The sequence below is a fragment of the Micrasema longulum genome, unplaced genomic scaffold (assembly GCF_059751315.1).
Source record: "Micrasema longulum isolate JH-2025_06_02 unplaced genomic scaffold, ASM5975131v1 h1tg000597l, whole genome shotgun sequence".
Taxonomy (NCBI): domain Eukaryota; kingdom Metazoa; phylum Arthropoda; class Insecta; order Trichoptera; family Brachycentridae; genus Micrasema; species Micrasema longulum.
Genome location: NW_028277793.1, coordinates 1,239,656 through 1,266,044, shown reverse-complemented (window position 1 = coordinate 1,266,044; position 26,389 = coordinate 1,239,656). Strand labels below are relative to the sequence as shown.

General features: G+C 30.9%; 1 protein-coding gene across 1 annotated transcript in view; it reads right to left on the bottom strand.

Moving 5' to 3' along the window:
- The window catches only part of LOC148280287 (uncharacterized), a 600,658-nt gene that overhangs the window by 205,664 nt on the left and 368,605 nt on the right, over window positions 1–26,389 (bottom strand). The window contains exon 5 of the mRNA XM_088228576.1: window positions 2,769–2,816. The gene's annotated coding sequence lies outside the window, so the exon portion shown is untranslated. The remainder of the gene's footprint in view (window positions 1–2,768; window positions 2,817–26,389) is intronic.

Sequence of the window (26,389 nt, the reverse complement as noted above, 5' to 3'; positions counted from 1 at the left end):
TTTGTTTTTTTCTAAGAGAAGAGACCATTACCAAAGACTACTGCGAAACATTGCATGGATTTATTTACTATTAAACCAGTTGCCCAGATGTTTATTAAATGTATGCTTGTGTAATATTTTTTATTTTTAGTATTCTTTAATAATATGCATGCTTCCATTTTCCATTATGCCGTGTCCACAGAGTTCTTTGCCTCGTAGAGTTAGGGATATATTTTTTTTTTTTTGTAATATGAACAAATAAATAAATATATTAAATACTTTTACACATAATTTACTTCAAATTAGAAAAACAAGTGCACTCTTAGTTTAGTTTGTACGCATACTTGTTGAATAGCATTCGCAAAAGAAGGGGTAAAGTTTATCCACTTGAAAACGTTTAAGAAATTGTTAAGCCGGGTCTGGGGTTTGAACATACATACATACATTAAACATTAAACAAATGGCTTAAGTCAGCAGCCGGTAGCACTCTAATGGGCCATGTTAGAATATTATCGTATTATGGTTCGCCTAAGGGAGTCAACCTTTCTAAAACTGCACCGTCTCGAATCGCGTCAACGAAATTCGTAATTAGCAAACTAGCGACATATTTAATGAGCATAAAATCTCATTTATCACCCTTCGTGACACTTACCCGAAGCTTTCAACTAATCAATATACCATTTTGACAGGCGATGAGTCCAGAAAGCGAAACTAAATATTAACTGCGGAGAGGCTGAAGGAGTCAGGCGACGACTTTTGAAGAATTTTAAGATTGTAACACGACTCGACGGCGAGGGTAAAAAACGATGAATGAATAAAAAAAATATATTGACAAATTTACAGACGCAGTTGTAGTAATTTTCAATTATTCTTTCTTTACCTTTATGCCTGTTCTCGCCTGACTCTTTATACGATACGACGTTGACTTTTTGTCTCTCTCTGCTGAAAATATTTGTCTTTTTTTTATCCCATTATGCTTTATAGTTTTCTATTGTTTTACGCGATTTTTAAATATCAATTTTACTACAATCCTCTTTCTATCACTTATTTGTTGGATATTATTTCAACCAAGTCATATTTGTAATATGCCATACATTCTTATTAAGCTTTGTTTCGCTTATTTTTCATTTTAAAATAATAAAATATACAGTGTCATGTGTTAGTGAACACATAGGTACAACTGATATTAGAAAAACTTTTTCAATTCATCCGTAAAATTTGTATGTAACTCCATTAGCCTTCAAACAGACAAGATTTCTGTTTTAAAGTGAGCTTAAAGATAAAAATAAATAACAAGATTTCGAGAAGAATTTAGTTGGGATTCTCGTCTCGGGCGCACAGGTGGTAATAAGCGAAATACTGAAGCAATACGAAAACTCACTACAATCGAGAAAACCTTGTGTATACTCTTCTTCACTCATCTTGTGAGCAGAAGTCTCTCGAGATTTAATTAACATCACTGATAAATTCTCTGGCGCCGACGCTTCATTGTTGCTTAGTGTCTGTCAAACGGAGATATCAGTTTAATTAAGCATTGTACCGGTTGTATTAGTTAAAGACAACTCGCTACGCGAACTGTTTGCATACTCGGGGCGTGTTGTGAAACATTGTGACAGTCAAAATTTCTCATTAAATAAGGAACACAGGCAACTACCATCATAAGAATGCTCGATCTTCTATAGCGGAACAAAACAAATTAACAAACTATCAGAGTTGTTACGAAAACAGTTAATGAAATCGGTCGAACGAACCAAACATAGCTCGGAAAAGATAAAAGGTTTTCCGAGTTTGGTAGAAAGCAGGCTTAGCGAAGGAGATCTATCACAATCGGAACTAATATTCAGTTAACAGAAAAACACATTTCTATCGGAAATGTGTGCAAAGGGCAGTTTGCCGACAACGTATCCCTGATTGATTGTAATGTATCGCGAATCGCCTAAAGCAAAGCATATTCTTTCAAATATCACGTAAGTATTGACACCGAAAAAAATAGAGAAAATTTATAGTACTATTTTCAGAGCGATGTTCATTGCGAGAAATGCGAAAACTTAGGCAAACTTTAATATTTTGTCTCACGAAATTGCATCGTAATTTATTTGCGACGGAATCTTTTACACTGAAAACTTTCAAAGCACATGCGAATAAAAGGACAGAAGAATAAGAAAAGGTAAATGAAACCGGCTGCTCTTTCTGTGAAGTTGTGTATAGGTAGATACCTAGAAACGTTAGTATGTATACGGAAGAGTTTCAGCTGATTATGAGGGTGAATACGGGCAACGTAATAGTATCAATATTTAAAGAACACCGCGGTACAACAAAGGGTAATAGAAACCCATAGTCGAGAATACGATTTTCATCAAAAGAGTAATCTTTTTTTACTAAAAATAATGTATTGCTTAGTTAAGTGATTTGCACGATGTAGACGTTTAACTAGACCATGGAAGAAAGGTTATGATACAAAGGAACTAAGATATTAGTAGGTAGCGGCAAGACTTACAATTTATTACCCCACACATTTAGAAAAACATTAGATTGTAACTGAGATTAAAGAAGTAACGAACATTTGTACTGCCTGTGTGGATTTTACAGCGGGAAAGTAGTAAATCAAAATAAATGTTTATAATTATTTAATTAAATCAGAAAAAATGGTATCGTTTATCCAAGTAATCTAATTAAAAAAACAAATGTTACAAAATAATAAAAAACAATTCTTCATTTTACAATCAGATACAAACAACATAATACATAAAAATACATATGGTAGTTAAATATAAATTTTAAAGACGTACCTTTTATAAGCTTCAGTAATTCTACTTTTGAGATTATAATCCAGTCTTCTGAAAAAGAAAAACAATTTTATCAGTTAGGCAGATTATCGAGTCAATTGTAAATTTTTACTCATATTAACAAACATAAGAAATAATACAATAATTGGAACGAATTCCAAAGTTACAAGAAACATGATATACTAAATCTTATCAAGTATTTGTATATAACCAATTACCGACTTTTCTATGTCTACCGGTTTCGAGAAATGCGCGTTTCCTCATCAGGACACCGATTAAACCAACATGCAAAACATTTCTCGCACAGCATAAAATATTTTCATAACCTAATCAGTGCATGTAAGCGTTGCAATGCATGTCGTGTGGATTTTATATTTTTGTACAACTATGGTGAAGGTGTAAAGTGGATTTTGCATGTTGGTTTATTTGGTGTCCTGACGAAGAGACGGATACTTTCCAAAACCGGTAGGCAGAGGTAAGTGGTTAAATACAAATATTTAATAAGATTTAGTAAAATATTTGACGAAAAAGTTATGCTTTAAATTTTAATATTAAAAACATTAAAATTGGAATTGAGTCGCAAATGAATTTACCGCTGATAACTTTGTCATTAGTGTGTTTTTATGATCCTTGATGATGATTTTGACATTCGCATGGCCGCAAAATTTCAAGAAATGTAAGAAGAAATGTACATTGAACGTATCTTTAAAATTAAATCACGATATTAAAAAAAAAATTAAACATTTTACCGTTTTCATTGGTTATGAATAAAATAATTAAATTTTAAACATTTCTTCAGTGTTGTACGAATCTATAATGATTTTATTCTTGAAAAGAAAAATCTTATTTGATTGGAATAGGACAAAAACATCGGAAGTGTTGGGGTAGAAAAAAAATGGATGAGAAATCGTGAAAAGTTTCCGCTGAATCATTTATTTATACGAATTCCTATTTAAGAAGATTTTCTCAAACAGGAAAATGAAGGTATCGGAATTCTTAAAACAAGCGAAACGTGCTTCGGTTTCACAAAAAATCAAGGCAGAAAAAAACATTTAAATAATACTTGAGAATTCAGCTGAAAATATTTACTTTTCAGAAGTATTTTTCTTCGTGACAAGAACATCAAGAAAACAAAATGTGATATTTTTTTATTTTTTTTTATTTCCAATTTTAAAAAACCCGTTAGGGTTACATTAGAAATTTTATATTGTCTAGTAATTTTATGTCTCGTCTAGTCTAGTTAGTTCAGTCATCATGTGCTTTTTCAGATTGATTTTAAATTTGTCTCCAGTAAAAGTACTAAAAAATATTTTTTACTGTTTCAGAAAAAAAGACACCATTTTGAAATTTCAAAAGAGCAGTTATGAGAATTTCAGAAGACTTTCAAGGGAAAAATCATTTCACGTTTAATCAGGCGGTGATATGGAATCACTTCGACCGTTTAACTTTCTGATGTCTTTTCCATAGATATACATACTAAAAAAAAAAAATCACGATGATGGAAAAAAAAAGATTCGTTATTTTTGCGGTTTTCTAGTTTTTATATGATGTTTTTAAAGTGAATAAACAAGAAACGTAAATTCAATTTTATAGAAATTTCTACATCAATAATAAAAACATATTTGGTATTTCGATGTTATAGTTATATATATAAAGTTATCTATGCATATGAAAGGCAATGTTTGTATGTGTGTCCTCGATAGACTGAATAACTACAGGACCGATTTGTGTGGGGTTTTCAGCGAAATGTAGATCATTGCCATTAACATATTTATAGCTCTTAAAATCTCCAATATTTAAGTCAAAAAAAACTAAGGAACGCAAATCTTTAATTCATCATTCACCAGGGCTGTGTTCGCCGAGAATGCATATCAATCGGAAAGAGGTTATTTTTTCGTATTTAAAAAAACGTATGTGTGCACTCTGTACGTGTGATGTCACCGAACTCCTCCTAAACGGCTAAACCGATTTACGTGCGGTTTCCAGAGAAATATAGATTCTTGCGCTGTGCGTGTTCGTAGATATTAAAATCTTCAATCCAATATGTAAAAAAGAAGTAAGGAGCATAAATGTTTTATTCATCAATCTACCAGGGTTGCATTTGAAGAGAATGCATTTACAAAAAAATTGAAAGATGTTTTTTTTTGTGTATAAAGAAAGCTTGATTTTGAATGCCTACAAACAACATTCGTTTTTTTATGGATCCCAATCAGATTATTTCTTTAACCTCCTTATAATTTCTATCGATTAATTTCTTTCTACTGGATTTTTGGTAAGACTAAAATAATACTGACTGATATTCAATACATTTTTGAAAATCGCATTCCTAAATAAAGTACACAGACAGTATAGATATATCATTATGAAAGAAAACCCGACTATTCCCAGAAGACCAGAGGCATCTGCTTAAGAAAATTCATCCTAAGAAGAAGTTCTTTGTGAAGGATAGTGCGTGGCGAGAGTCAAGTTGCTCGCTAAGCTAAGTGCGTGAGAAGGTCGCAGGTGGGAAAGACGAATACTCGTAATGAAGGCAAACTTCGTTCTCAACTCGCGGCAACATCTCGACATATTATGATATACCGATAACGTATTTTGTAACACTTTCCTTATGCGTAGATATATTAGATAATATTCAGAAGCTACCAGATAATATTGAAGTTCTCATGATATAAATAATAGACTAGTGCGCAATTTTTTGAAAACCAAAGTTTAGATATGTGTAAGTATGCAATATAAGCAAACAAAAAAATACGGTAAGAACATAGGTTTATGTATTTTTTAAAACTTTTCTTGGATGAAATTTTTACGAAAGCTGAATCTTGTACATTGATTTATGCGCTAACATTTACATTAATATTAGAAAATCTGTTTGTTTTTTGACATAAAAAATGATTCTACATACCAAGTCATGTAAGGTCTTTTAAACGCACAATTAAAAATGATTTAAAATACAAATCGTTAAAAAGCAAAAGCCGGTGGGGTCTCGTGGGATGTGAGTTATGTTAAACTAAGTATATATTGAAATTGACTTTACAGTAAAAAGTGAAAGTACTAAAGACAAAAATGGACGATTTTATTCGGTAATATTGGATGAGTGTGTATCCCTCTGTACGCTCGAGGCACTCTGCAGAGAACAGATTTGATTGCTTCCAGAACGGATTAGCTTCACATCCCTCGAGGGACATAACAAAACGGATCTGCACATCGCAAATTTATATTATTATAAAATTCACAGCTTGCCTTGTGAGACACGAAGAAAACGAGGAAATGTTTGTAAGCCAGGTAGAACTTATATTCTTAAACGTGTCAAACTGAAAACTAGCGAAAAGCGGGGGAAAGAACCGTGTAATAATAACACCGTTACAATATCAAGAAATTTTTTATATATAAATAGGAGTATATATATGAGACGAGAAATTACGTTCAGTCATCTTGTAAATTAACAATCGTATTTGATCCCAGCGGCGAAGCATTCCACATTTCCAATTAATGGGAGCTGAAGGCAATTCCAAAAGATAATTTCGTTCGCCTAGAGTAGCATGCAAATGCCATTGTTCACAAATTTAAATTTACAGGTACTAATCGGATATCATTATAATGATTAATCATCTGTCTCAAGCGCTCCTGTGAGCTTTCCTTACTGTTAAAATTTCACAGTTTTCCTTCGAGCAGAGTATTGACGAACTTGTATTATACTACAATACGTCTAGCTAAGTGCTCGAAAACAGCTATTACATGAATAACTCTTACAGAGAAGTAGGCTCGATCGAAATAATAGGACAACGAAAACCGTTTAATTATAAACGACAAATTGTTTATCGATTTATTAAGTGGGGCTTGTTCGTACGTATTTACTGAAGGGGAATTTATTACACTCAATGACGTACATTATTAAGTTAAGTTCCCGCAGAGCTATCGGTTAAATTAAAAGGCCAGTGAGCAAACACTTCTGCTAAAAGGTTAACCAAAATTTGAATACTCAAATCAGGGCGCTTATTCACCGTTCACCGTATAAGTCGCGGCTCATATTATTAGGCCTGATACAGATCTGAATTCATTAGGGAACTGCAAGATCAAACGATAAAATGATTTATACCAAAGGGTTAAATTAATCACCAATCACCGCACCATCATGCGTGGAAAAAAACTAAAAAGTTAGTAAAGTAAACAATAAAGAAAAATACCCTGTTTTAAATATAATAACGCTGCTTATTAAATTTTATATGTAGTGGTATCATGTTAGATGATTTTATTGCTAGCTAAATTTGTTTTATACAGTCGATCTCGGTTATAACGATCACGGAAATAGCGAGATCTCGGATGTAACGAGGAAACATTAGTTGACATTTTAGTACATGGTTTTCTCCATACAATCATTCACAGTTATAACGAGCTACTTCTAGGACATACCGAACAAAAAAATTGACAAAAATTACACAAAAAATCTTCAATTGTCAAAAACATCATTCTCGAAATAAGAACCTAAGTAATAAAATCCAAACGGTCGCTAATGTAAAGGATAAATACCGCCGGGCGTTGGGATCGGATTATGTTTATGATAGCTATGCAAGTGTCTAAATACCTAATTGGATTTTTCGCCGACAATCTTGAAAAATGAACACACATGGTTTTTAAAAAATCCAAGCATTGTGAACTTAGTAAGTGCCGGTTCGGCACATTGTTACAATTTACATCTGTTTTTGTAGTTTATGAATAACATGCTCGTTTCGGGGGTTTTTACGGGTTTTTTTTAGATCTTTTAATGTTCTAGGCTTATTTCAATACACAAGAAACATTACAGGTGGGTGATATCAAATGAGTTCAAGACCAGATAAGTTAAAACCTAGCCCCTGTAAAAAAATTCTGCATGAATTATATGTACACATATGTATTTACTTAGTGACAATGTGTAATAGCGATTGTATAAAAAAAACCTTTCTCCGGTATAATGAGTAACGCTTATAGCGAGCAAATTTAAGTGGTCCCATCTTCCTCTTAATAACCAAGTTCGACTGTATATGTTTATGAAGTAAATTATCCGACATTTTTTCTTTAAAAGGTCTGTTCAGCATTTAATACAACGTGTTTTTATTCTAGTTATAGGTTAACAAAATACATTTTGTTATAAAATACCCCCTCCACACGGTTAAATTTAAGAGCTGACATATAGTGTAACTTATTAAAAACAATATCAGTCTGACAATGTCGCGAGAGCGACGAAGCCGGTTATCGGTCCTTCAAAACTTAAGTGGATTGAAGTGTCAACCTGTCAATTGCCAGCTAATTACAATAAACTTCCACCAGCAAGAAACTTCATCAATCAATTTGATAATGTTCAGTAGTTTCTGAAAAAAATCGTGTTACATCCGTAATAAGGATTGAAAGTAATAATCCTTGATTCTTACTTCCAGAGATTAGATAGAGGAAAAGTACCCCCTGGTCACGCGATAACTCATTACTTCCTATCTAATCACAATTTATATCAAACATTTCGTATAATCTGCATGTGGCGTGACTCTAGCAGTGAAATATTTAGCAAATGGTGAAAATACTGGAAAATTTACGTAAAACATTGAAATCGTAAACCAACGACATTTTCGGCATTTTATTTCATTTACGCGATGGAAATATATTTACTTAAGTTATCTATTATAAAGTTTTATCAGTGAAACAAAAGGTAGCAAAAACACTTTCATTAAAAAAATATATTGTAAAACTTAATACCACATTTATTTATAATAAATTCGATGTTTAAGCCAATGAAAAAATCTCTCTCATTTTTTTTGTATTATTAATAAATTTCATAAAAGGTACATGTTTTTCAAAAATTCTATACAGATCTACTTTTACACATTTCAACTCTCCAAAAAAGAGACGAACTCTTGTGCTTGGAGTGACTTAAACTGTTGTTGTTCTTTATTTATAAGAGTTTATATAATATTAAATACAAGTACATGAGAAAAAAATAAAAACATAGGGTTTATAAAGAAAAAAACATAAAACAAAAACACATTCATACTAATTAAAATTTGATGTAGTTTTTACACGTGTTAATTATTTCACATACTAGGCAACGCCTGGAAACAATTTTCCAATTTTTAAAAATAGTTTTTAGTTCATTGGAAAGATTATTATAATTTGTTACACCTTTAAACACTTATTTTTCAATCTTTTTATACGTGAGATTAAAAAATGACAGACACAAAACATAAAAAATATTAAGGATTTTTGGTATAGTCTATGTATATTCGCTCCTCTAATAATAAGTATGGTTGTTTGAGTAGTTTTAAGACTTCGGAATAAGAAAGGCAAAAATATCCAACGGGAATAAAACACTCAGAGATAAAAAGTTGAGAATGTAGGTTACTGTGGCAAATGTGGCGCAAAAAGTTGCGAGAAAAAAGTTAACCGCTGAAACTGAAACAACGTAGAAGATTTAACACTTCAGCCGGCAGGAATATTATTTCTCACCTGTTCAAATACTTACATACTTTCCGAGAAGATTTTTAATAAAAACTTAGCCGAGAAGTAAGAAGAACTTGGTAATTAGTTGGGTGAAAAAGTACACACTGCGACTTTGTCAAGTGTTAACAAAAGAACATCCTTTTAGATTGTTTGTTTACGCCCAACTGGCATTTTTTACATAATGTAAATTATGATACGTGAAAATATTGCTAAGGTTTGAAATAAATTACAGTATTCTTTTAAAAGGCCAAACATATCATAGACCTTTACGCACTAGTACTAGAAGTGTAGTGTTCATCCATGTTTTATTTATTTTTTAGTTGATATACACGGCACGCAGTACCTTTTACCTTACAGAAATACATATTTAAGATAATATAAACAATTTAATATAAAGTGAAGAAGAAAAAAAAAATGTATATTACTTTGCATAAATACTTTAACATTGCAGTTTTATATAAAGAACATGCTTATATACGTATTATAAAAGTAAAAAAAAATAAAAAAACTAAACAATGTGTGCATATAAAATTTTAAATTTTAAAAAGAAAGCGATTTTTTCCTTTTTTTTCAGATATATATTAAATACAAAGCAAAAATTAAATACACAATATTAGAATAACACAGCAGATTCATGTGAAGAACATGCTTAAATTTAAATTATAAAAAAAAAAAATTGAAACAATGTGTGCATATAAAAAGTTTAATTTGAAAAAGAAAAGGATTTTTTTCATTTTTAAAGTGGTACAAAATAAACATTAAATACAAAGAACAATGAAATTATTTTATATCCCAAAAAAAATCTAGAAAATAGTAATAAGAATCATGTAAATATGGTACACAATAAAATAGTACTTATACAAAAGTAAAAATAGAAAGCACTATAATTTCACAAATATTAATTACCGTTCAGCATCTTTGAAATTATTAAATAGAGTTGATTTCAATAAACTATACTTTATGTGAAAAATATCAGCAACGTCAGAATAGTTATTGCCGAGTTTTCAATTCAATTCAATTTATTTATTTTAAATATAACATATACATTACAAAAATATATTCAATACGTACATATTATAAAAAAGAAAAAAAAATACACGAGAGTTCATGGAGTGGATTCAGTATAGCATTATATGAGTATACTGTTCGCGAATCGTTGCAACTATACGGAGGTACTTGACGAGTCATTCTTCCAGGTACCTTGAAGTTCATGAGTGCTAATAGATTTGGGCAGTTCTATGTAAGGTTTACAATCTTAAATAAATTCAGTAAATCTATAATTTTTCTCCTGTCAATTAATTTCAACAGGTTTAAAGTATGTAGCAGAATATTATAGTTAGTAAATTCATATCTGATTCTGAGTTTAAAATAGACGTATTTTAAAAAAATATTTAGAAACTTTTTCAAGAGTGTATTGGTGTGAACTATAATACGAAGTCCATATAGTTGAGTTATATTCCAACTGGCTCCTAACCAGAGCTGTGTTCATCAATTTCTAAGTATTAATAATTTTTAAATCCGTTGTTAATCGCAAAATATAGCCTAGCATTTTTAAGGATTTATTGGCTGTGCAGTTTAAGAGTATGTGCCTGACAAAAGACAACTTTTGATCGAAGATGACGCCTAGATAGAAAACATATCTAAATATCTCGCTTATTTATTAAGTATTTAAAAAGGGATAATCCTTTTTGCAAAATGAAACGTAAAAGGAAGACATGATTTGGATAACTTTCTTCAGTAAAGCTTCTCTAATTATTTATTTGAATATATTATACTTAGATAAATAATAAATATACTAGAAAATCTAAACAGGGAAAAAACAATTAAAAATAAAAACTAATATTCGAATCTATTAAAAAATATATGAAAAATGCTGCTACTTGAGATGGAAGAAGGAGAATTAGTTTATATTGGATAGTATCCAATGAAATCACAAAGAAAAGCAATTTGTTGCCAAAATAATAAATATTAGGATTTTCGTTATCAAGCCTAATAATAATTCTAAGAAAAGAATAGTAAAAACCGTTATTTATGAAAACGAAGAAAGCAATATTGATATATATTTTAATGGGTTTAAACAGAGTTTCCTACAATAAATAGCAAAAATATCACACACAAACAAACGTATGTAAAAACACAGACTTTAGGAATAAAATATAAAACATTTAGCTTAGTTTAGTTCGATATAAATTATTTGTTGACAATTCTTGATTAAATTCCATTGAAATGATGTAAACAATTATATTTACATATGAGTTACCAATTAAAAATACTTGGTACACTTCTACTTATTAAGTTATGGCTTTCTTTAAATTAGTAATGCGAAACATTGATAATATTAAAATACATAAGTATGCGTGTTAATGTATAAATTCTTATTTTTACTAACGTACCGTCTCAAAATCAGCTTTTAAGCTCCTGGGAGTATAATATTTTGTACCATGTTTTATATTAATAATAAATTTTTTTTTTTTTAAATGTATTAAATGTACGACATTTAAGAATTTGTCAGAAAACAAACATATAGGTACAGTTTTAGTATTTTTAATTGTAAAATTTATTACCAAACTCCAGTCCTTTGATTGATTTGTGGCGAGAATAAAGAAAATTTACCAAAAAATCAAGTTAGGTGGTTACGTAATCAAATAAATTACTTTGATCGGAATTCTTCAATTTAAAAGCAATTGCGTTTCCATTAACGTTACAACGCAGTCTTCACAAACAAATTTATTGCTCGAATAATATGTTTGACAAGGTATAAAAGAAATTGCTAAAAGTCTTTTGAATTCGCAGATTCAGGCATTTTCTGTCAATTTAATTTAAATTTATTGAATAAAAACCATTAAAGAAATCAAAAGTCAAACGATAAAGCCATGAACTTTTTCTGATTCATGAAAATGTATCAATCGGTCAATTCAATAAAATTACAGAAATCTGACCCAGGAAGGAACAAAACTTGAAAACAAACGAACCTAGTACCTATTCGAATGGTAACATTATTTAGAATTTTCTGAATAAAGTGAATGGTCGATTACTTTTTTAGTACTTTTTACTTACTACTTAATATAATTTTCGGGAAGAAAATATTATTTAAAACATTTTAATTCTGTTTTTTTGTATAAAATCGTATATATTCTTTGTTTATAGTACACATTATAACATTTTCACAGCCTAATGGTGCATTGTATGAAGAAAAAAATATTAATCTTACGCTTCGGGTGTCAGTCCAGGAAAAAAGATTGCAGTATTAAAACAATCACCATCATCAAATTATTACCTAGGTACTGCAATGCCTCCAAAATGTTTACAGCTGGAACTCTTTATTTTAAAATTTAAATTTAAATAAATATTTCAAAAAGTTTTTTTTTTTTTTTATCGCCCCAATAAAATAATTATTTAAATTTTATTATTTAAAAATTTATAAATCTTTAAAATTTATAATAATTAAATTTTTTTATGTAAACACCTTCGCTGCCCTACTTCGCCAAAGAGCCTGGAGCCTATGGGAACGCCTGAAAACTCTAATAACGCGCTTCTCCAAGCCACTGCAGGGTGGATCCATTCACCGTTGTTCGAGCGATGGCGGGATATGCTAAGACCACCATAAGTGCTTCACACATAAAATTTTGTTTTATGTTTATGTTTATATGGTAGAATTGGCTCTCCACTATGTAGCCATTTTACTGGAATAATAAAAAAAACCTTTTCACGTCTAATGGTGCATAGGGCACTAGATAGAGCATTGGTACACCAATCGCAGCGTATCTTGATTTTTTTTTGTTACATGAAGGTAAGATGATCAATCTTACGCTTCAGGTACTAGTCCAGGGACAATGAAATACTCCGGTGCGAAAACACCCTTTCAAATAAATATTTCACATCAACCATGTCGGGAATCGAACCCGTGACCTTTTACATGGTAGGCAAACGCACTGACCATTTCACCACGAGGCCGACAAAAAAAACAGTATTTTTAATAAAATAAAAACAATATTTTAAATAAATATTTCATGTCATCCATGTTAGGATTCAAGCCCGAGATCAGTATAATATACATAAAGAAAAATACGTTTTTATAAAAAAATGCAATTTTCGTATCCCTAAATTAACTTTAAGCTTATATTTTTTCTTTTTTTTTTTAAAACGTAATTTGTTTTTAAATAATAAATAAAATAAAACCTCTCCTAAACCTAAAATAAATGTTACTCGTTTAAAAGGCTTTCCATTTAATTTTCAAAATATACATAAATGAGCACTATGACGCCAAATTTTCGAAAGTGTTTGGGTTTGAAATTGGAATTTTGGTTCTAAAACCGAAATCCGCAGGTAAATCTTCCCGAATTTGCCGGTTTCAAATTCAAACGGTGACATACATTCGGCGAATAAATCCCTCCCTTGGCCGAGCAAGTACTAAAGCGATGTTGATAGAGGATGAAACTAGCGATTACTCGGATGATAAACGAATCTATGGTCACATTCGTGACGTAAGTGGAATGGATTCTGTGGTGACGTAATCGCTCATCTATGGATTTCACGAAGATACCGCGTAGAACTGCCATACAGAGAATAGAAAAATTCGTATCTTGAATGTGTGGTATTGATTTTTAATGTACCTAGTAATATTTAGGAGGAAAATAAGTAGACTGGCTTTCATAAATATTTGATGCGCACGCTAAAACATAAATAGTTTCTGTAATATGCAGGTACGTATTGTTAATGTTTTGGTAAAAATCGCAACGCTTTGATTGGTAAACTTTATTTGGTGACCACAGCACCGTGTGTTTATTTACAGAAAAATACTGTGATCAGGTCTGAAACTTAAATTCTTCTTGCGGGGCCTTGTAAGGTCCACCCGACGTTGGCGATCACTAAAGTGAAAGGATTTTGGTCCTGAGCTAGTCATATATTCTTCAGCCAGGACAACTGCTTATTGGATGTACTCGCCATAGAGATTTCTGGGAAAAAATGACCAGAGTGGTTTCCTGTTGCCTTCTCTGGTGGATTTTTCTGTCAGGGTTACCTTTCCTTAGTTGGTTGGTTCTAGTTTGGAGGAGCCAGAAACTCGCCTTTCATCCCCTCGTTATCTGCTGTGAATAAGGAAATCGAGTAGAGATAAAGGTCCTGAATAAGGAAATCGAGTAGAGATAAGTCCGCCTCGTTTTGTAGTGGTTGACGCGTTCGCTTACCATTTTGATTCGATTCCTGGCAGGGTAGACGTGAAACATTATTTCTTTAAGTTATTTTGCAATAAAAGAATTAAAATGTAATCTCACTCGTTATTTTTTAGAAAGGTTATGGATTAATTTTTAAATACGAGTATATTATTAATTTGTTTCCTTGAATACGTATTTTTTTATTTATTTATTTTAACGTGTTGGACATAACAAAAATTGTACATTGGTGAATTTATTGCCAAATGGCAACTTCTTCCAACCAACTGATAAAATAAAGGTGTTATTTAGATAATTGAAGTTTTCTTATTGCTCTAAAAAACTTATTATTTATAAAGTACTCATGTTCCATTAATTTTCTTATTTGTTTTTACCTAGTTGAATACTAACCACTTTATTTTTAACATAAATAATTTTCAACCTTACTTTGTTATATTTATATTTAGAACATAAGATTTTATGTAATTGTTATCTTTTATTTAAAGATGTTATTTTTTTTTTTACATTTTTTGTTTTATAATATTTAAATTTATTTTATGTTCACTAAACTGTTAAGTTTGAATTATTTGATCATATTTCATATTATGTACTACATGATTATTGTTCACTGCTGTGATTATTTCTGTAAAACATTTTTTTGTCAAAGGTTCTTTGAACCGTTGATGTATCAATAAATAAATAATTCATTGCTCTTTCATGCAACAAACAATCGAATTACGCTGCATTTAGTTTACTAACGTAGTGCTCACTAGGTGATGATGATTTAATTATTATTTTACACGAACTTCCAACTCCAAAAATGTGAACAGTTTACTTTTGAACGTGAAGCTCAAATTAAAACATGATAAAATTAGAGTTGATATGAAGTAGGCATTGTAGGCAATGCAGTTTTGAAATGAGATTTGACGTTGAACGACTCGCGAGCTAGTTAAACGGACTAAGATAATGAAATGCTCGGAGGACGTTTGCACTTCATCCATGTTCATGCGCGGAGCAGGGATAACCTCATCCCGAGTGATGCTCCGATAGGATTCATTCAATTTAGACTGAGCAAATTCGGAGGCACGACGGCGGACCACTGAACCCGGAATCCCGATTCCTCACAGGGAGACATACAGCGTAGGCTTTAAATTAAATAATTACTTCTAAATCAATATCTGAAGTTTAGAAATTGATATTTTTAATTGAATAAACGTATTTTCACTGTATATTATTTTTTAAATACTTAGGTTAGAATATAATAGAATATGATATCCTACCTACCAGCAGGATTTTGCGACGTGTCGGTAGAACGCACATTTTTTCTTTATATGAGGATTTCTAGACCTGTTAAAAAATTAGTGCGAGTCTCCATAGATTTTCGGAGTATTTGAAAATAACTTATATTTTTATTGACATATTATAACAAGCTGTTTAACACCCCGCCAAGGTAAAGGAGTCTACCAGTTTAAAACGAAGAAGCAGACGATTAGGACTTCCACATCAAAAATCAAAACTTTGAAGTGTATACATGTATTTAGCATTATTTCTCCTTTTATTAAAAAAAAAAACGATATAGTTTTTTTGATTTTTAGCATAGTTTTACTTTTGTGTTTATTTGATTTTTTGAATAATTTCCTATTATTTTATTTGTATTAGAAACGCGCAGATAAACTTTTTATTATTAGTTTGGAGCGTTCTAGATATTGTTCATTTTTATTTATTAATTTGAATTAATAATGATAAAAAACAAAAATAGTGCGTTTTAGATAAAGGGGAATGGAAGTCTAGGCTTATGACCTGTCATATTTTTATATTAGTTAAAAGTGCAAACGATTTTGCGAAATTGGGTCTGATAAGGCTAAGGTTTAGTCTTAAATTACAAAACTAAGTGTTCAGACTTATAAAACGAAAAGGGGAAGAAACTAGATAAAATTTGAGTATACAGACGACTGCGAGAATGTTGTCGAGATAAGCAAGAAATGTGTAAATTTGTTGCCGTGTTGTTAATTTCATAGCTCGCTCCGGGAAAACATATTAGGTCTAAAGTCGTAGGTTATCAGATACAAACTGAGTCAAAGCCTATGGCGATTGTGTAAGGATTTACCTTCATGATTAAAGGACCGGCGTAATCTGATGTGAGGGAAAGACATTATGACGTCACGAAGATTACAGTAAAAGAGTACAAACAGACTATGTACGTTTGTACATTATATTATATGGAGTAAAAAGCCATGTTGATTGCGATCGTTAGGAAAGTCAACAGAGAAAAATTTGCTTTGAAAATAAAAGAAATGTTTTTTATCATTTATTTTTATTTTTTACGAAATTGTTCGTAAATACATGAGTGCAATACATTTTAAAAATGTATAAAAATATTTTACACGGAAAATATGAAATTATTTTTTTTTACATTGCATTCATTTATGAGTATTAGGAAAACCTGTTACTCGTATAAGGAGGACTGTTCAGAGTGTGTAGTATTTAAAATTTGACTCAATGTGACATGTGACTCAATTTTTTATTTTTTCTTCTAGGCTGATTTTTTAACGCCATTTTATGATTATTTTTTTGAAATACTCTTTGTTATTGTTACCTTAATATTTTAGGGAAAAATATTAAACAATTTGGCAGAATCTTTGCACCTTTGACATTATGTCCCAGTGGGATGACGATGTCAATCTCCAAATTTATGTAGCATAATAATTATTGCGTTTATTGGGCATATCTCAGGCACATCAAATTGATATCATAAACTTGATTATATTTGGAACAATAAAATAAAATACCACTCTTGGTGAGTAGCGCAAGCTCAAGTTCGAGTCCTAAAGAAAGCAGTATTTTTTTATGGTGTAATAAATTTATCATATATCTTTTTGAATGAACCGCTTAGAAAAATAGTAAGACTCTTCATCCTTGCAAGATATTCGAAGCAGAAAACAAATGTTCTGCATTTTGTGGGAAGTATTTCCGTTTCTGATTGTTCCTAGAAGACTGACACATTTGTGCGTCTTGCTTATTGACATAAAAATCACTTACCTCTTCGAAAAATAAGATTAGATAAAACCAGTACTAAACAAAATGTTTTTAAAAATTTAACAGCGACGGGGAGCTTGCGAAAGGAACATGTCTGGAATATCTTTAAAATATCTAGAAAGGTATACACTCTACGACTTTCTACACTTACTGCATTCATTGGCTAGTAAGGGAAATTATTTTACACTGCGTAACATTTAACATCCTGCCAATGTTTAAACATCTATTATTTATTATTTATAAATTATTATATACGTAATTAAAGGCACAATGGAAATCCGCGGATTATAAAATTTAAATTTGACTAATGTGAAGCGTCGGTAGAGCTTAAGATATTATTAAAAATCATAAAAATCAGTCGATGTTAAATTTATAGTAAACATTAAAATAAAAATGGACTTTTGAAACGAAAACATTATGGATACACAAGGTACCGTTTGTGTTGAAGAAATATCGTCATAAGTAAGAATGACAATATCCAATACAAGCTATATAAAACGCTAAGTTGACAGTAAAAGGGACAATCCAAGCAGTAGAATTAAATTTTAATCGCGATTTACGAAATGGATATTTGAAAAAGAAATTTTATTTTAAATTTTAATAATGAAAAATGTCAGGAGAAAAACTCAATATATTATTCCATTTTTAACAAAAAAAATGATTGAAGTATGAGCGAAATTGATAGGAAGAACGGCCTTTAAAACGGTTTTATTTTTTAAAGCAAAAAATATGAGAGATGAAACTTTTATTAATTCACATGAACATAAATATTGATATAATTGCGAGGGGTTTTGACCTTGGTAGGGCATCAGCCGTCTGGGATGCAAGGGGTGATAGGCCGGAGGAGGGAGGAGTGCAGCGATTGTTAAGTACAGAAAATTGGTGTGGGGAAGGGGGAAGGGTTTAGTTCTGGATAGCAAGGGAAGCCTTACGGGAACCTCTGTATACATTGTTGAGCCTTTTTATTGTGATATTTAAGGTAATAATTTATCTATGATGGCGCATTTTATGCTGCCCAAATGAGGTAGACAGTTTGCGCTAGGGTAATTTGTTTGAAATTAATGAAATATGTACAAAAACATACTCATTTAGACACAAGTAATTTTTTTGTGTAGAATAGGTGTACATTTTTCTTATACTTGGTTTTGGAAATGCATTGATGGAAATCTTCATTAAAAAAAATGTATTGCGGTTGATTTCCTGAATTAATATAATAATCAAAAGCATAAATTACACTATGTTATAGTTGTTTCTATGAGCGGAGTGTCAATTTGCTGAATAAAAAGAAATGCTGATGACTGGATGCAGAAAACGCAAGACAGGAATGTATGGAGAAGTGGCTTATTTCCAGCAGTGGACGGAAATGGGTGTATGATGAAATGATAATTTAATTAATTCAGTATTAGTAATTTAACTTATATATTTAATCAACAATATTTCGAATATACATATCTTAATGCTTGTAGACAATGCTGAATTTCACTCTCTAGGGAGTTATTTTATTGATTTATTTATTAACGCCCAACGCGCTTTTACATTTACAATGAAAATATTTGTATTTATAAAGAAACGAAAATCCTAGAAACTCAATTTTATTCAAAAATAAATTAAGAATAATTGGCTCTTGAAGTTTGATAAAAATATGGCAAATACGTCTATTTTTTTTAGTCATTAGTGTATTTGTTCCTAAGAGAGTGAATTCTCGGGAACAGTGAATCAATATGCGAATTTGACTTAGATATATTAATATTTCTAAAACAAATATGATGCCTCATTGGCATATTATATACATAAAAAAAGATACATTTTACCAAATTAGGAACATCAAAAAGATTATTATCAATAGGCATATAATCAATATACATATTTCAATTACATATTGATTTGTCTCCTTAATCTAATATTATATTTACGTAAACACGTATGGTTAACCTGTGATTGCTCATTATTAAGTCATATAATCAAGCCTTATTGGCAAAAACTAGTGTGCCAGTGTCGTGTACGGAACTTTGTTCGATTGGATTTATACTTCTGAATAAAAAACAAGCTTCTGTCCGTATGAATAATGGAGGCGATGATCCCTTTTGTTTGAGTGGCAGACCTAGACGTGTCGGTAGAGCCCGCTTCTCCGTGCTACTAATGGACAAGGCGATACGAGGTTATATTTGGAGTTCAGCTCTGTACTGTATCGCAATTGGGGCAAGTTTCCCTGGAGCTGGGAACAACCAAGTTCGAAGGTATTCGAACCGGTGTACATTAAAAATTCACTCTTGCACTCCACTCTTTGACACAAGATTAGAAATGATATTGCATCGCGATGCTCGGAACGTTCAAACCGATTTCACCTTCCACTTAAACAAGGATTTAATTTTAATTAAAATATTGGATTTTCATTTCGTTAAGTACGGTTTTAATTCAATTTAATCCGAAGCGATTTAAACAAAAAACGAGAATATTTTATTATTTTTTAACAAGGCAATAAGTCTAATTACAATGGTGAAAAATATCACATGTAATTACTCTGATCTCACCGATAATCATTTCAGTAAATCATTAGCGTGTGATAAAATACATGAACGAATTACAACAGAGATGGAGAAAATTTAAGAGAAAGGATTATGGAAGTCTAGGCATTTTTAAAATTATTTTTTTATATATTAGTTGCATTATTATTTTACCTTGCTTGTAATGTACAAGGTTAATATTTACTTCAAAGCGATAGTTATTTATTTGTTTACAAAAAAAAAAATATATATATTTATATGAAATTTACCTCAATGAAAAGCTTTATTTAGTTATTTTATGTAAGTCTAGGCATTTACAGGGCTTATGAAATGTCGTTTTTTATTTTATTTATTTATTTAACTTTTTGTACATAATGTTATGTGTATATTGGCGGGCTTATTGCCAAACGGCAGTTTCTTCCAACCAACCAATGATAATTAAAGTTTCATTTTTATAATTCAAGTTAATGAACATATTTTATAGAAAAAAATATTAAAAAGCTAAAGATATATTAAAATAGAAATGAACGTAATAAATAAACTTAAATCAAAACTATTACTCAATAGGAAAAAGGAAAAAAAGAGGAAAGAGGAAAGAGGAAAGGAGGAAAGATTAAGGAAGAGAAAGGAGATGTTTCTTCAGACGTGATTTAAACAGAGATAATGTAGTAACATCTTTAATGGTGGATAGGAGATGATTCCACAGTAGAGCCGCATGGACACTATATGAGTTAGAGAAGAAAGAGCAATTGTGGATGGGTATTAAGAGAGTACCTTGAAAATTAGAACGAAGAGGTAAACCATGAACCTATAAGCGTTGAAATTTTTCACGCAGGTCGTTGGCTGGTTTGAGTGGCCACTTTAAACACTGTGTAACATTCACCATTCTGCCTATGTTTTAACATCCAAATTTCCTCAACTCTTCCACCTAATAACATCTGGTAAAGTAAAAGAGCTGAAACCTTTATCGTGTGGGTGTTACTCCGGAACTCAAATTCGGGACCTCACACATGGGTCTGCTAACTACGGAGCAGACAAATAAAATGTGTAAGTAAAACTTTTGAACATAGAATAACCAATAATTCAGTATGGTAACATTTACAATACGTGTATTGTCATGGATTACCCAAAAACTCGAATTCGGGACCCCAAACATGGGTCTGATAACTACGGAGCATACAAATAAAATGTGAAAGTAAAACTTTAAAACATAAAATAACCAATAGTTCCGTGCGATAATATTCACAAAACGTGTATTAAACATTTATTTGAAACGATCAATACCATTAGCTTTGGACCGTTGTTGTACTAATATGATTATCGGTTGTATGGACAGTGGAGTGGACGTGCAGGGCTTTCAAGCTGTGGGTAATTTTCTTTTCTGGTAACTTCCGTGTTCCGTACCAGTTATCAGACTGATCGATTAAATTTTAATTTCCAGTTATCTTAAAATATAAATTTTATGGATTTAGCTAAGGTTCATATTTTAAAATGATTATTTTTAGGTGGATAATACATGTTTGGGTCCCTAAACTGGCAAGTATCTTGTTTTTATGAAACAAAAAATGATTGAGATACGCTACGATTAGTGTACCAGCGATTAAAGTGTGTGAAAAAAGTTATGAATTACTGAAGTGCGAATTGTTGAATACAATTACTGTACATCACAAAAAGGCGTCTTAAATGCACCATCATTAAAACAAAGATGTACATTTCTTTCAGCAATCAATCGATCCAAAAAATCATTAATTTCGAATACGTTGATTTTACACTATCTATGTGTGGTATTATATTATTTTATAAATTACAAGCTGACCCGACAGACGTTGTCCTGCCCGAACGTTGGCTTGCCTTGGGAAAATACTTTTTATTGATAAGTAGGTACTTGCTAGTGATTAAATTCCAAAATTAAAATTAGTTAATATTCAAATATTAAATTTAAGCAGGTACTTGTTTATGGTTGAATTCCAAAATGAATATTTTTTCAAATACAGCATTTTTTTGCAAACGTCAAACTCCGGTCACCTCACCAACAAAGGGGTGTACTTTTGTAGGAATACGATTTTTAAAAATGTATTGAAATTAATATTATTTTAGTGTTACCAAAAATCTAATAAAAAGAAATAAATGTGTAGAAATTATAAGGATTTTAAGGAAAGAATCTGATTGAGATCAACAAAATACAAATGATGTTTGTAAATATTCAAAAACAAACTTTTTTATACACAAAAAAACAACATCTTTCCATTTTTTTGCAAATGCATTTTCCTCAAATGCAACCCTGGTAGATCAACGAATAAAACATTTATGCTCCTAACTTCTTTTTTACATGTTCGATTAAAGATTTTAATATCTACGAACACGCACAGTGCAAAGATGTATATTTCTCTGAAAACCGCACGTAAATCGGTTAAGCCGTTTAGGAGGAGTACGGTGACATCACACGTTCAGAGAAATTATATAAAGATGGGTAAAGTATAAGATTAAAATTTATAACACTTTATTTCAAAAGTATTTGCAGAACCTACATATTATTTTAAAATTAAATATTAAAAAAAACGCTTGAAAACGAACCCCTTAATAAGTAGCAATATCTAGTTCTGTTCCGCTTTTTAATATTTGACCGAAACAATGAGGATCCCTTGTACTTTTTAGATCAAAAATGTAGCTGAATAACTGAATATCCTTCCATTTCCAGCGACCGCTTCAGGTAAATATAAAGTATGTACATTTTAGAAAAGGACCAGCTGGATTTCTGCTTTGTCCTTATTGAAAGGCGAATAGAGTTCCTGCTGAAATAAATTTTCGTTCCACTATAAAACACGGAAAAATTTTGGAAAGCAAAAACCTTTTCGCAAAAAACCTTGAATGAATAATAAAATAATATATAATATAAAATATAAATCACGCTGAAGAATGGAAGGATTTATGTTCAGATTCACACGGAACCACTTTACCCATAAACCATAAACTTTATTTATAACAATAACACTTACTCGTCTCCAATCTTGTACATAAATTATTTTGTAAACCTTTCGTAAGAGTTAATTAAAAGTGCTTTAATGGAGTAATTTAGGATTCATTATTTTTTCGATTCAATCGCAATAGAGAAATATAACGTGTTTTTTTATAATTTCAAATTAACAGGGGTCTATGGAATACTGTCAAAAAAAGTCAAAAAAAGTTCTACTTATTAGTAGTATAAAAAATATTTTTAAATATATAATTTTCGATTCCCGCGAACACGGTCATCACATTGACCACCCCCCAAACACGTCACGGTTCACGTAAATTTTTAACTATGTTTGTGACCGTTTAAATTTAAATAGATCATCATCACGAATCTTGACGTGACAATTATCAAGGCCAAACATGTCGCGTTTTTGTAGGGACATACTTTTTTTATAATTTCTTTTTTGAGTTATGTATGAAAACATTTCTCCGCAATATCCATATAAATTTTGAAAATACAATTCATTTATCAAAATCAATTTCATACAGTTTTATCAATACTCGTAGTATGCGATATTTCCCCATTGAAAAATACAAGTAACAAAATTAATATACATTTTGTTAATTTGTGTGAAGGTTTACCATATAAGACCATTAAAATAAATTTAATAATAAAATCAGAGGCAAAATTGGCAGTTCACAACGGAGTCCTGGTCCCGTCTTGGACTTGGAAAAACAGGGATGAAAGTAGGCTGAATGCTGTCGAAATGCGATCTCTCAGGCGAATGTGTGGTAAAACTATGTACGATAGATGCACAAATGTTGAGATCCGTACATTATGTAAGGCTGAGACAAGCATTATCGACAAAATCAAGAAAGGAGCTCTGCGCAGGTTTGGACAAGTAGAACGAATGGACAGCGAGAGAACGGCTAAGAATATTTACAATGCGAATATTGATGGATGCAGAAATAGAGGAAGACCGAGAAAGACAAGGCATGACCAAATCAAACAAATACTTAAAGATGGACATGTCAAAAGTCGGAATAATCGGCGCGCGTGCATGAGAAGATGTATGAATGTAGAGGAAGCGAGATCTGTATGCAAAGATAAGAGTGTTGTGGAGTTCTATCCTCTCTGCCTACCCTTACGGAGAAACGGCGTGATAGTTTGTTTGTTTGTGTTTGTGAAAATAAATTTTAAAATACTCAATCAGCAAAAAATGTATTAAGGTCATAAAATAAACATATTCCACTGAAAGTGGTATAATATTGCATTTGTAAATATAATGATACTGCAGGAATTTAAAAAAATCATTTTGTAGACTGTTCATTATTTTTTGTACCATAAAAGGTAATCACATATAAACAAACAATATTAATGCAAGTCACTAAAATAATGCATTTACCAATGACAGGCAAGCATTTAAAGCAGTCGCAAAATTATAAACAAAAATTGCACTGTTGCACAATAAAAATAATTCATGCATTCGTAAAACAAAATTTATAAATACTCAACAAAATAATAATTTTCATCAACATTATAATTAAATGTACTGCTTTTATTTTTCTATTTTATAATATAACCCATTCTTACATATTAGAACAGTTATTTTACGTTTTAAGGAAAGCATTAAAAGATTATTAAAAAACCACAATTTTTACTGTATTACTTGAGGTAAAATGTTTTAATGACATTCCGTGACTGTAAAAGTTTTTTACTGAAAATTAAATATATGTTCGGTTGTTTGTAAATTTTGTATATATTTTTATATTGCAAAAAAAAATAGAGGGATGGAAGAGATCTGCGGGGTCGCGGGGGGACGACTTAGGAATATTTATCTAACTTTCCTCTATGCACAGCAAACAGAGTCCCTGAGGACTCTCTAACGGCTGCGGATGGATAGTGGGTTATTGGATCCCCTTAATGTACATTAAACACTCCTCTGCGTTACATTGTTTTTGTGAAAACGGATGTGCAAAACATTACGGAACATTTATTTACACGATTATAATTAAGATATTATGTTAATCATCATCATCTCCCTATTTGCACCCAGTAGTTCTTAGGGCACTATATTGGAATTCCAATAGCCGCGTTTACGGGTCGTATTTGTTACGTGGAAGGTAAAGTAATCAGTCTTATGCCTTAGGTGCTAGTCCAGGAACAATGAATTGTTGCAGAGAAGAACCTCCTTTAAAACCAATATTTCGCGACCACCTTGTCAGGAATCAAACCTGGGATCTTAAGCGTGGTAGGCGAACGCGTCAACCACTAGATTACGAGACGGAATTATCAATTTCAAAATTTTTCTTCTTTTAAAAAACACCCACTATCCTGGATTATTATATCCTAGATTCAAAATAAAGATATTAATATTTTTATATATTTTGTTGCCCTCTAATGATACGAAATATTTTTATGTTTTTATTTTATTTATTTTTTTAATTACTATAAAATAAAAAAGTACCTTATAATCTTTTACAGAATATTTTCTTTTCTCTTTCTTATTTTACACAAAAATATTATACATGTCTGTTAATTATTTAAGCAAAAATTCATAAACATTTCTTGTGTACCCACGAACAGGCCATGCCTTTGTGGGATTTTTTGTTTGCTATGTTTACTGTTAATTTGTATTTCATAGCTATGTAATTTTCGTTTATTTTTTAATTACTCTGTTTTATCTCTTATTTACATTGTATACAAATAACATTAAAAAAATTGATTAAAAAACATTTTCTTTTTCAGGATTTTTACCTGAAAGCTGCCATCGAGTAAAAACAGTCATCCAGGGTTATGTTTCTATTTCACGCACATAACTGTTTTTATCATTATTTTGTCAATAGTACCTAGACCTAAAATAAATTAAACACAAATAATATAACACGACAAAAAAAATATATTACGCGAGCATGTTTTAATATATTGAATATCCACATCGTTCAAGTAAGAAATCTAAAAGTTCCTCTATGCGATATAAATTTCTGAAATGGGAATAAGGAAGTTAAAAGTGTAACGAATTGAAGGGTCATAAATCATGCACGAGAAATATGGAAGTCGCGTCACTCGTAATATTGTATGGAAGCCGTGCGGTTAATAATATTGTTGCCAGAATATAAGAGTACAGGCACATACCAAATATAAATACATGAAAATTAAATGCCAGCAACCTCACTTTTGTAATTGTGAAAAAGCGTATTATCAAATATGCAATGGCATTAAAAATATATATACATAAGTAATAGGTAGGTACCATTATACGTGGTTTTTCAAGGCCATACCGCGAAACTTCAGAGGAACATTTTTTGTGACGTATTTTTAAAAACATCACAATGATTTCGTCGGGAAATTGCATTTTTTAAATGAAAAATAAATCAATTGAAATAAAAAGCGTATTTGACGAACGAATGAAGCGATACGCGACGGATGCAGACATGGAAAGCGGCTGGGTAAGGGTTTATGGAAGAAATGCTAGTCCGAGACATTGAGTATTGTCTTCATTTTACTTATTAATAT